Source organism: Pituophis catenifer, unplaced genomic scaffold, assembly GCF_029215685.1.
Source record: "Pituophis catenifer annectens isolate HBS135680 unplaced genomic scaffold, rPitCat1.0.hap2 SCAF_2, whole genome shotgun sequence".
NCBI classification, from domain to species: Eukaryota; Metazoa; Chordata; class Lepidosauria; order Squamata; family Colubridae; genus Pituophis; species Pituophis catenifer.
Genome location: NW_027256882.1, coordinates 91,680,147 through 91,692,458, shown reverse-complemented (window position 1 = coordinate 91,692,458; position 12,312 = coordinate 91,680,147). Strand labels below are relative to the sequence as shown.

The window sequence follows — 12,312 nt, the reverse complement described above, 5'->3', positions numbered from 1 at the left end:
TCGGAGAAGTTGTGATCTCCTCCGAGGTCCTAAGATGTTCCCCTTTAAACTATTGATCACTACGAGATCAATAGCGCCTGTTTCGGCTCCAGATGCGGGATTGTTAGGGACTCAGGAGCGGAGCATCGCCCCTTTCGTCCCTAACGCGCTGAGATCGCCGCCGGAACATATACCGTATATTCATGGCCAGGGGAAAGGCATTGAAAGCAAAATACAAAGTGAATTCCTACAATCCTGATCCTGAAGATTTGAGGATAAGCTTCTGGTATATCAATCAATTCTAAACATGATAGCAGGCCATAAAACAGATCCTATTTGGGGCAAATTTTTATAAATAGTCTATAATTAGGGGTAAGAAACATTGCCCGTTAAGATTAAATTTATCTGGAACAAAATCTGATTAATTAGTCTATATAATATGTACCTTCTAAAAACCAAATCTGCAAGTACTGTTGAATCCTGAAGAATATAAATTTGTGTTACTCCAAACAAAAATACATTTTATTAGAAATTATAGAGCCTTCCAGACTTGAGAATAATGGGTGAGTTAAATTTAAAATGAAATCTTCCCAACTAGTGATATAAACCATTATTTATATGAATCTGATGTAAATCTACTCTAATTTACAGGGCAATTTGCCCATATTCTGGGATCTTCTAAGGTCACAGAAAATGACTGAGGAAAAAGCCTTTCATTGATTCCTTACTGGGAGCACTAAAAAAAGTCCCCAATGTTTTTATTTAATTTTTTATTTTGTGGAACACTCAGGAAAAGTGCACTGGGGGTTCCAATGTTGAAGTCCAATGCTGAGGGCAACACGTTCTCTGTAGTTTTAAAGGTAAATCTCCTTTTTGTGACATCACTCCATATCTTTCCCACCCTCCCCTCCAGCACACAGTTGGAAAAGGATCTGATTACGTTGGCAAAAAGTTTGAATTGTTTGCAAAAAGCTTCTGAAATTAGGTCAAGAAACCCATATATTTCCCATCTGTTGTACTGCAAGCAGATCTATGCCAGTAATAAATGAATAACAAACCACATGCTAATAAATTACAGCGAGAGAGAAAGGTTCTGGGAATTCCACTTCCAACTTATCTATAGATGATATTAGTTCTTAATGAATTTTTTGTTTGTTTGTCTTTAGCTGCCCACCTCAACAAGTGATTCTGGGTGGTAGCCCTCAGCAACTGTATCATAGTGGAGAAAAGGAACAACATATTGTCCCTTTATATGAAACGTGCACAATTTCTTATTTTATATCATTTTCACCTATTACAGGCTTGTGAAACTTACACATACACAAACAAACTTACATGCTTCAAAATGTAAGTTTGTAAATGTAACAAAATGTAATGCATTTTGTTACAACCAAAAACCTCTGCCCATAGCCAGATAAAAATAGCAATAGCAATTGCGTTCAGCCTTTATATCGCTCCACAGTGCTTTACAGCCCCTCTCTAAGCAGTTTGCTGAGTCAGCATATTGCCCCCAACAATTTGAGTCCTCATTTTACTTGCATGATCTCAGAAGGATAGAAGGCCGAGTTCAACCTTGAGCCACTCAGAGTTGAACTCCTGGAGTGAGCAGTGAATTAGCCCAGCAGTCCTGCATTATAACCAGTGTGCCATCATAGCTCAGATACATTGTTATGCCAGGTTTGGAGAAGAATAAATGGGTGGTATAGTTAACATATTTTCATTTAGCTATAGATAGGAGCCTGCTGTTCCAAGTCACCAAAGAATACAGATTATTGCTTTTACCATATGTTCCAACCAGCCAATCATCTCCAGGCAAGAATTTTCATGTTTGTTGCTGTCCATTTCAGTTGGGCAACCAGGCACATTATATTTACACCCTTAAATTGTTTATTGTTAATGCACATCCACTTAAAATCTGTACAATTCTAATGCTACCTTATACACTACACCTAGTACCTAAATTGAACTCCTGCCTTCTTCCAAGCAGACCTTGGGCTGAATTCAATATTGACCACAACCAGGGGAATGAAAAGTCATGGTAGAATGAATTCACAGAAATGCCAAAAGCATCAACTTATTCTCAGCTGCTGTTAGACATCATACAAAGGACAAGAGCAAGAAAACTGATTACATGAGCAGAAGTCTATTTCCCTAAAGTAGGATGTAGCCCACATTTAGATATCAACTCTTGATTGGAAGGCATTAGGTAATAGATATTAACCTCTCCAAATATAATTTGGCATTTGCTTGCCTTCACACTTATATTATTCATCTCATCCCTGGGAGAGGAATGAGCTGTTACAACAGGTTAAACTTTTATCCAAACCTGAAGTTCTAATGTCTAGAAGAACTAATATGTCTAAGATAAATTAGTATGCATGTCATTTTAAAGTTCTCAAAAGATAATCATGGATTTGTAAAGCGTTACCTTTCCAGAACAAAACAAATATTTCATTAAATGTTTTATATTTCATGTTGGTTTTATGCAAGAATGAAATCTAAAATTTGTTACTACAGGTTCTGTGGGCGTGGCTTCAGCCGAAGAGGTTGCAGAAAAAAATGCTTTCAGGAGCCCCTGACGATCAGGCAACTCAGCTGGGATCGCCACAGGCTTTTAAAGGCATTTCTTTTTTTTCTACAACCTCTTCGGCTGAAGTGGTTGTAGAAAAAATGCTTTTAAAAGCCTCTGATGATCCCAGCTGAGCCGTGTGATCATCAGAGACTTTTTTTTTTTTACTTTTAAAAGCATTTTTTGGCTGAAGAGGTTGTAGAAAAATGGTTTTAAAAGTAAAAAAAAACATCCTCTGATGATCGCGCGGCTCAGCTGGGCATGGGGGTGGGGTGCAGGGATTTTTGCTACCGGTTCTCCGAACCACCCACCACCATCACTACCGGATCGGGCGATCCGATCCAAACAGGGAGCATTTCACCCCTGGTTTTATGTCAAGCTGATCAAATACATTTTATATGTACAAAAACCTTGTTCACATGTTCAGTTACGATTGCCGTTTCTCTTTTCAAACACTGGAACATAAGAACCTAAATAGTGCTCTGCTGGATTTGATACTTGGCCCATCTAGTCCTGCAGTCTATTCTCATAGCGGCCGACCAACTGCACAAGTAAGGCCACCATGCTCTCAGAGGATGGCCTTCAGGGGAAGTCACGCTGCCACCAAGGCTAAGAGACATCGATCTCCCTGACTTACATGAATTGGTCTGATCCTTTTCTTGAAGGAAAAAGAAAACTGGAAGCCACCACACATCTTGTGGTAGCAAAGTTAATTTCATGGTGCAGTAAATGTATATCGATTAGTTTTATCCACCCTGAATGCTCCTTTAGCAAAACATACTGGTGGGGACTGCATCTTTTCTCTTTGCGCCTTTTAACCACTATTGCAAATGGCGAGAGAGAAATAAACGCCTTAACACACTGTTCCTGTATCCCTGTCTCACCTGGCCCATTGTTTGTTAAATATGTCTTCATGTTTAAGAGAAAAGGGAAACTTTTTCCCCCTCTTCTTTCTCTGTCTTCAATATTTAATTTAAAAAGAAGTGGGGATTTCCTATCTTACGCATTTCTTCACAAATCTTACTTCTCTTCAAACATAATATATGTTTGTTAATATTTATTGCCAGCTTTTCTAGCATCCAAGACAAGATTTTTGTATTCTTGCCTGAAAATGCTTGAGAAAACAGAACTATGCAGCATTATTTGGCTAAATGCTGAGATGTGCAAACTGTTTTAAATGTAAATAACGCTACTAAACTGGTTCTCAACTTATTTCAGAGCAGTTTTTTTTTCCTGTCAACAGGACAAAGAGAAGTCAAAAGCTAGTTCTAGTGCACTTCTGCAGAGCAAATAAGAAAATGCCTGCTGAAACAGTTCAAAAACCTGCAAGATTCTGCCCTAATGTTACAGCATGCATTTACTAACTTTTGCCAGGTGTAGCTACTATGGTTCACTGAACCAAATGAAAGAGAAACATGTAACAGAGTAAGGTTGTTCTGGGCAGCTGCCATAGCTTAAAGAGAAACCAGTACAAAAGAAACAAGCTATAATACAATGTTTAACTACTAAAGAAACCTTAATAAACAAACTAAACTCTCTGCACAGTTCACAGAATAATGTGTAACTGCTTCCTGACAGAAGCATTTATAGGCAGCTATTTAGCACAATGCCTTTAACAGTAAGGGATCCTTTTCTAATAAAACTAAAATGGATAACAGTTTGCCGAGACTCTTTTGCTAGACTACTGCTTACAGTGCTTCCATAAGGAGGCACACCCTACCAGCGCTCAGATCCAGAAGAATGAAATGAATTATTTCAGCAAATATAGGCAGGGGTGTGTGAGAGAGTGGGCCTCCATTGTGGGAGGGTGTTTGATGTTTAAGCTCCAACTAACTCTGTCCAATCTTTTTGCCACATGCTGGAATCTTCTTGAAAGCAACCCTAAACAAATAAACCGGAAATGTACATGCTAACCAGAAATCCACAAAAGATGCTATCATTTATCAGATTAAGTGAAAAGCTACTTCAGCATTTCACCCTGCTAATTAAATAACTGAAGTAGTTTGGATCCCCAGGGATTCTAGCCAGGCAGCCTCTGTCCAGTGACAGAAAGCTGGTCAGGACATTTTCCCACCATATTAGATTTGGAAAAATAAGGAAAGTGAAAATTAACATGAGAAAAGCGATATCCAAAATTTCTTGATTGGTCTGGGGAATTAAACAACTTCTTCCATATTTGGTTGTTAGTATGTTAGAGCCAGACCAATAAAATCTATTGGCTGAAGCAACGGTTAAAGATGCCCTCCCCCTAATTTAAATGATCGGAAAATTAAATCAATAGAATAGAATAGAATAGAATAGAATAGAATAGAATAGAATAGAATAGAATAGAATAGAATAGAATAGAATAGCTTTATTGACCAAGTGTGATTGGACACAAAAGGAATTTGTCTCACAGAGAATAAGCTCTCAATCAAACAATTAAGTGGTAGGTCAAAGGTCATAAATCATAGTTACAATCATTAATCTTGATTAATAATCAGAAAAGAAGTTACTACTCACCAATTAGTAAGCCCAAATTGCTGTTCTAAAACTGTTGTATAAGTAGTCCTTGACTTACAACCGATCACTTAATGACTGTTCAAAATTACGACCAGCCCAGAATGGGTGTTTACGGCACATAAAGCACCTCTGGCTATCATAAAATGCTGTGCCACACCCCTTCCCACATTCATCTGATTGCATTTTGGGTACCTTGCAGCCTTCTTGCTTTTACAACTGTTTGCAGCATCCCATGGTCACATGGTTGTGATTTGCAAAAATGCTCATTCAGAAAAATGGGTTCACACTTATGACCATAGAATTTGCTTAACAATCCTGATAATTCACTTACTGACCACTAAAATAATTTCCTAAAATTGGGTGTAGTCTCATGAATGTCTCAATTTATGATGTAATAGCTTACAACTAGAAATCCCATTCCAATGGTGGTCACAAGTCAAGGAGTACCTGTAATACAAAATATGAAATAGTTCAAAGAACTGAACCAGGTTCCTTTTTTACACACCCAAAATTATAGCAGAGCTATAAAAACAAGTTATATAAAAAAAGTTACCGGTATATAAAAGTTAAAATTCAAGTTGATAATACTGGTCGCAGAAATAAATAAGTTTATGGAGTTTCAAACTCCATAAACCTAAGTTCAAACTTAAGTCTGAATGATAGTTTTGATCCTGAAAAAAAAAAAACTTTACAGAATTCAAGAGAAGTCTCTTGAATTCATTCATCCCAGAGATTTGAAAATTGTATAGCAACCTTAGTATGTTTTGATCAGTGATTTTTGAGATCATTGGACCCTTGATAACCATTCATGATTCTGCAGCTTTAAAAAAGTTAAGCATTTTAATTCAAATGATGCACAACAGTACGAAACAATAGATTAGTTCAAAAGAAAGCCAGAATTTAAAACATGAATTGCACTTCCAATATTTGAACTACCACAAGAGTAACTGAAAGACAATGAAAAGTGTGCTTAAAGTTTTCTTAAGGCATAAGAAAGGTTATTCAATGTTTCCTCAGCACAAAGGAGGACACCCTTTCTCAAGATCTCCAGAAACTGGATAACTACTTGAAAAAATGGTGCCTCCAATCAAGCCTAACAAAAACAGAAGTAGCCACATTACACCTCAGCAATAGAAATGCAAATTACCAGCCTTCAGTGAAGTACTGGAACTGTATGTTACAATGTAATAACTCTTGGAAGTACTTACAGATTACACTGGACAGATCACTAACTTCCTGACAATATCTGCAAAAAAACTGCTGCAAAATTGAAAAGCCACCATAACTTACTGAACAGACTGGCTTGAACATCTTGGGGTGCTGATGCTAACACCCTACAAACAACAATCTTGGCTTTGGTTTATTCCACAGCTAAATATTGTGTCAGTGTGTGGTTTAATAGCACCCACACATATATAGTCGACGTGCAACTCCACCAGACAATGCTTATCAACTCCAGCACACTGCATCTCACTTCTGTGCACTGGTTACCAGTCCTTAGTAATATCATACCACCCCACATTAGAAGACAACAAGCTCTTGTTCGACTGTGGTCAAGAATGCCGAATAACAAGGCCCTCCTTATTCACCAGGACAATGTGCAGTCCATCACAAGATTGAAGTCCTGTAGGTCAGCATGGAAAATAGTTATTCACTTAGTATGTACCCAGTTTAACCCAGAGAATGCCTGGAGAGAAAACTGGCCCAACCTGACCATTAGTGATCCCTCTACCAAACCACCTGGTCTTGACCAACCTTGCTCTATCTGAACAAAACTGAACAGAATTAGGTCTAATACTGGAAGAAGTGCCTTTGCCCTATATCAGTGGGGATGGAAAGTTTCCCTTTGTTGTGACTGTGGTCCTGACATGCAAACTATTAAACATATTGTGCCACATTGTCCACGATATATGTTTTCTGATTTCCTACAAGACCTACAGGAAGCAATGAAAGAGGTGATTGCCTGGATATGAGGTTATGAGGCCACTGTCATACCCACTTAGAAGTTTTACTTACAATAATGTGGACTGTGAATTTAATTCTGTTCTGTCATGTTCTCATATGCCAAAGAATGAATGAATGAATGAATGAATGAATGAATGAATGAGTAAATAGCTAGCTAGCTAGCACAAATTCTGCCTAGAAATTATAGTTTAGCTACAGTTCATATACACTTTCCCAGAGATATCAGAAATTGAGGGAAACTGAAGTTAGATTTTTGTCCAATTGATTTCTTTTGGAGTGGAGATGGACAAAGTGGACTTTCTTGTTGTTATTCAAATTATGTCCATGGTTCATTCTCATATTATTTTCAGCAATTGAATAGCAATCCGGTGCCCTCCAATGTTCAGAATATCAGTTAACATTGGAAAACATTGGTAATGACAAAGGATGATGAGAATTGTAGACCAAAACAGCATAAGGTGATCTGCTTGCTTTTCAAAAGATTCACCAAATGTGCTAAATAGTCAATCTGTGAAAAATCAGCCCCTATGATTTCTAAAACATGGTCTCTGGCTCAGCACAAAGAGCCAACTCAACCAATTACAATTTATTCAGCAAACCACAGATTAGTATGGTATGTGAACTAAGTCCTTATTTTGAAAATATATGAGACATTGTTATAACTCACAGAAGCCTGTTTTTCCTTAACAAACAGAATTTTATTTCCCCCTTAGATCACAGTCAAACTGGGATACTAACCTTTTCTCCAGCAAGGTTGTTATGCCTCAAACAGCTATAAAAGAAGTAGAACTGTAGCAAATAAGGAGCTTTCACACTATTTTAAGAAGAGCTACAGCTGAAAAATTTCTGCTTGGTATAACACAGGCCCTTTGGAAGCTACCATTCCCCATAAGAAAATCAACAACTATAGTAAAACTATCAGACCTGTTTGCTTTTGAGACTGAAGCAAAAGAGGTCATACCACCAAACACAATTACAAACACAAATTAGTGTTTTAATTTATTAAAAAATATTACATTTGAGAAGAGGAAACTTAGTTTCACATTTCTACTCTAGCACTGGGCTCACCAAATGACTTTAGGCTAGTCATTTTCTATTTCAGTCTAATTTACAGGGTCGCTAATATGAAATAAATTTAGGAAAGGCCCTCATGCACTGACCTAGAGATTTCAGAGAAAAAGCTAGACTATAAATGCAATAAACAAAAATTTCAAGCAATTAAATGATTAACAATTGTTGCCCAATTACATTTTTGATCACAGTCTGTAAATTTAAATAGCAACGGTTACTTCCAAATAAGTTAATATCACCTGCAACTCAAACATTTGTAGTTCACCCTGCTGTTTCCAAGATAGTAAACCTAAGATTGCAATTTTGCATACCTAAAGTTAAAAGGGGGGAACTTAACACATATTAACTGTTGTATATTTAGAGGAGAAAATGGGGAAAAATACCTCCATGCTAACAAACATTACATAATGTATTTTACATAATTACATTTTACATAATCAGTAAAATAAAAAACCAAACTACATCTAGAATAATCACAGATCATTATTTTAAATTATGTTCCGAAGTTTACTTCAATTAAAACCAATTTGAATGACAGCAAAAACACTAGTTAGCATTTCTTTGTGTTTTCTAATATAGAAACAGCCCATGGTAATACTGTATCTTTAACATCACATTTTCCTTCAAACCAGTTCAACTCACTCATTAACACATGACTCTTGGGTTCTTGCCAGGAGAAAAGGTAATACCTAATTTGAGGAAAGCTTTCCAGTAACTATCTGCCTCTCAGCACAAACTCAGTGAATTGCGTTGCTAAATGGTCCCAAATGGATTTTTTTTTTTTAAAAAAGAAAAGATAATTAGAGGTTTCAATTTTGGAAAAGAAAAAGTGCTTAACAGAATTTGATCTGATAAGCAAGAGCAGCAAGGCAGAGGCCCTCCAACAAAGCACTTTTTTTCCCCATAAGCATTCGCTTTCTAAAATAATTGTACTTCTCCACTTCCTTGTAGACTTTCTGCACATAATAGGAAAGTTTTAAGAGGAAGGGAATTTACTGATCATAAAACAGTAAACTGTTAACAAACTGAAGCCTTTTGTCCTAGCCCCATGATCTGGAACCTTGGATATGGCTTTTATTTCCTTCACCAACTTTCAGATTTCAGAACTAGTGGTTTTATCATTTATCTCTTGCTCTGGGCAAAACCAGATAGCAACCAGACCAAAACTCTTTAAGGAAGCAGAGTACCATAAGTGATGCATAATAAAAATCACAACCAGGGTCAAACACCCACCCCCAAATCAATCTATCAACCTGATGGCTGGCATCACACCAATCCAATCTGTTCTTTAGAAACCGAAGTCTTCCCAACACCCCACGGTCTCCCCCTCCTCATTTCCGTGCAAAATCGGGGGATTTCCCTGTTCTCTGCCTCGGACCGCTGAACGCAATGTCAAAAGGCCCAATATTTACCAATGTGTTGGAGAACGGCCCCCTCGTCTCGGGCCCCCGGGTAAAAAGCTCCGCCGCGTTTGAACTCTAGTAACCCCAACACAGCTAGCTGCCAATCGAAGGCGGTCGACGCCGCCTGCCTAGCAGGAAAAAGACCGACGGGGGTTCCCGACACCAATCGGCGTTCCTTGGGGAGGGTGGGAGACGACGTTAAAAGGGTTTCCTCCCGTCATTAAGCGGGGGAGGGGCGGAATTGGGGGCGTTGCAACGTTTTTCCTCGGGCCTTTTAGAGACCACCGATTTTAATGGTCAAGCTGGGAGTTTGGCGGGGAGGGGGGCGGAGAAGGCCCTGGCTGCACGGGTTGCAGGGGGTTGTTGTTGGTGGTGGTGGGTTGCGATCTGCGGGCCGGGGAGCGGGAAAAGTCAGCCAACTTGGCAGGAAGCCGGATTATGGGAGTAGGTGGGTTTGGGGGTGTAAAGAAGGTTAACGCCGAGATGGAGCAAAAAGCAGGGAAGGATACAGAAGAAGAAAAGAGAGAGAGAGGCAGCGGGTCGTAGGAAAGAATCACCCGCGAGAGAGGCGAGGGGGACGCGGCTCCAAAAAAGGATCCTGACCCGGTTGGCTCGTGCGGATCTCTCACCTGGCCGTGCGATTGATCTTCACCCCAGCCGGGGCTGGAGAAGGGGGGGATCCTTGGTTGCTTTGCCCGTCGGCTCCCGTCTTCCTTCCTTCCTTCCTTCCTCCTCCGCCTCGGCGCAGTTCCTCCAACAGCCGCTACGGCACCATGCCTGGCCTGCGCTGGCGTGGCTGCAACCGATCGCGCTTCCAGGGCAGCATCGCCGCTGCCGCCGCGGTTTGTCTACCCGCTGAGGGCCACAAAGCCGACTCCAAGCGAGCTCTCCTTCCCCATTCACGGGCGTCCGGGGCCCACGCGAGCTCCTGCGTTGCGCGATTCCAGCTTCGCCAACAAACCGCCAGGATCAAAGCAGCCTCCTCCGCCCCCCTACCCTTGCGGCGAAGAGCGCATGCGCTCCGGGGGCATCGAGACAAAGTGGCTGGCTGCGCCGTGGCGGGCGGCGAGTGGAAGAGGGCCGCCCTCTCCTGGGGAGCGCGGCGTTTGCGGCTCTGCTTTCAGTCCCCTAGGCTGCCCCGGGCAGCCATGTTCCCGCCAAAGCCGTTCGGAGCTGCAAATCCGGTAATCTCATCTTTACGTGGGCAGGCATGACTCTCTGATCCCCGCCGGCCTTTCCAAGAGCTTCACCTTCCAGCTTCCTTTTGCTAAAGAAGTAAGCGCGCTATTTAATGGTGCCGTCGCTCGAGTAAGGATGGAGGATGGTATAAGTGCGCGTGGAAGAAGCACGATCTAGGAACCATGCCCGGGTGGCTTTACGAGAGCTTGCTCCATTTAAGTGACTTTGAATGTAATGAGGTTGGGTGCCATCGGATGGTATGACTCTTGGCGACCACATAGATTTTCTCCAGGAGGACGATCTATTCCAGACTTGGTCTTCGTGTGTTCCAACCGTGGACCCATCCCTGCTGCTACTATCAGGTCCATCCACCTTGCCGCTGCTTGTCCTCTTATCTTTTCTACCGCTTTCCCCAGCATTTAGAGATCTAATTCTTTGCCTCCCATATCCAAAGTATGAACAATTGAGTCTGGTCATTTATGCTTAAGTGGGTTGATTTGTTGCCTTATCTGTTTGTTTGGTTTATTGGCTATCCATGGTATCCTCAGGGGTTTTCTTCTACACCAACGCTCAAAAGCCTCAATACTGTTAATGTTTATTTGGAAGTGAACATAAATGGGAGTAAAATGTTCCTGAAGAGAAAGGAATCTTCCCTTATGCCTACTCATAGTCTGGGCAACCTGGGTGTCTTCATAGACATGGGTATATTTGCTGGGGAGGGGAGGGGAAGGCAAGGCAAGTGACAAAACATGTCACATTCTAGTACACATAATTATCTTTCATGACATTCAGTATGATAAAAATTATAGTGCTACATTACAAATCTGTGCTTTCTGTTTTAATGCAATCCACTCTCTCTATGGTAACTACTGTATGATGAGATTTGCAAAGAACGTAACATTAAAGTATGTATCATTCCACATAACTTGCTCTGATTTAAGTTATCTTGCATGTGAATAGCAAAAAATGCTTTCAGATTTCAAGAAGCACATCTGATTTGACACAGATGAAAATTTGGATTATCATTAGAGTTTTATTGACCAATTGATTTCAGTCCTTTCCAACTATGAATCGAAATATGGCCTGAAGATCTGTTCAAGAAAGTTTGTTAAATGTTGCAATTTCAGAAGGATAAGAGTTATAAACATAGCCTTTTGGTTGTCCCAGCAAAAAGTTTTCAGATCTCAGGGGTTTTTTTAATGACTGTATTTGAGAATATGATTTTGGAATTTATTTTTATTTAGTTCTCTTTCTTTGCTTTAGGTACAAATCACAGCTGTCATTGTGATTCATTTTTGAACATCTGAAATTATATATTATACTCTTCCCACAACCTGGAGTTCAATCCTCATGGGGCTCAAGGTTGACTCAGCCTTCCATCCTTTTGAGGTTGGTAAAATGAGGAACCAGATTGTTGGGGGCAATATGCAAATAATGCTTACATTGTAAACTACCCAGAGAGTGCTGTAAAGTGCTATGAGGTAGTATATATGCCTAAATGTTTATGGAGATTCTCAGTCATCCATGTTATGGTTGTACTAAAAGTGTTTTTTCAAAAGACAGCTGGACTTTGTTTTTCCTTGAAGATGTTTTGCTTCTCATCCAAGAAGCTTTATATCTTTTGGTGTAAGCCTAAAAAAAATG

General features: G+C 40.0%; 1 protein-coding gene across 1 annotated transcript in view; it reads right to left on the bottom strand.

The window, feature by feature from the left end:
- The window catches only part of RNF145 (ring finger protein 145), a 75,277-nt gene extending 64,727 nt beyond the window's left edge, over positions 1-10,550 (bottom strand). The window contains exon 1 of the mRNA XM_070937178.1: positions 10,119-10,550. The gene's annotated coding sequence lies outside the window, so the exon portion shown is untranslated. The remainder of the gene's footprint in view (positions 1-10,118) is intronic.
- Between the last annotated feature and the right edge of the window lie 1,762 nt (positions 10,551-12,312).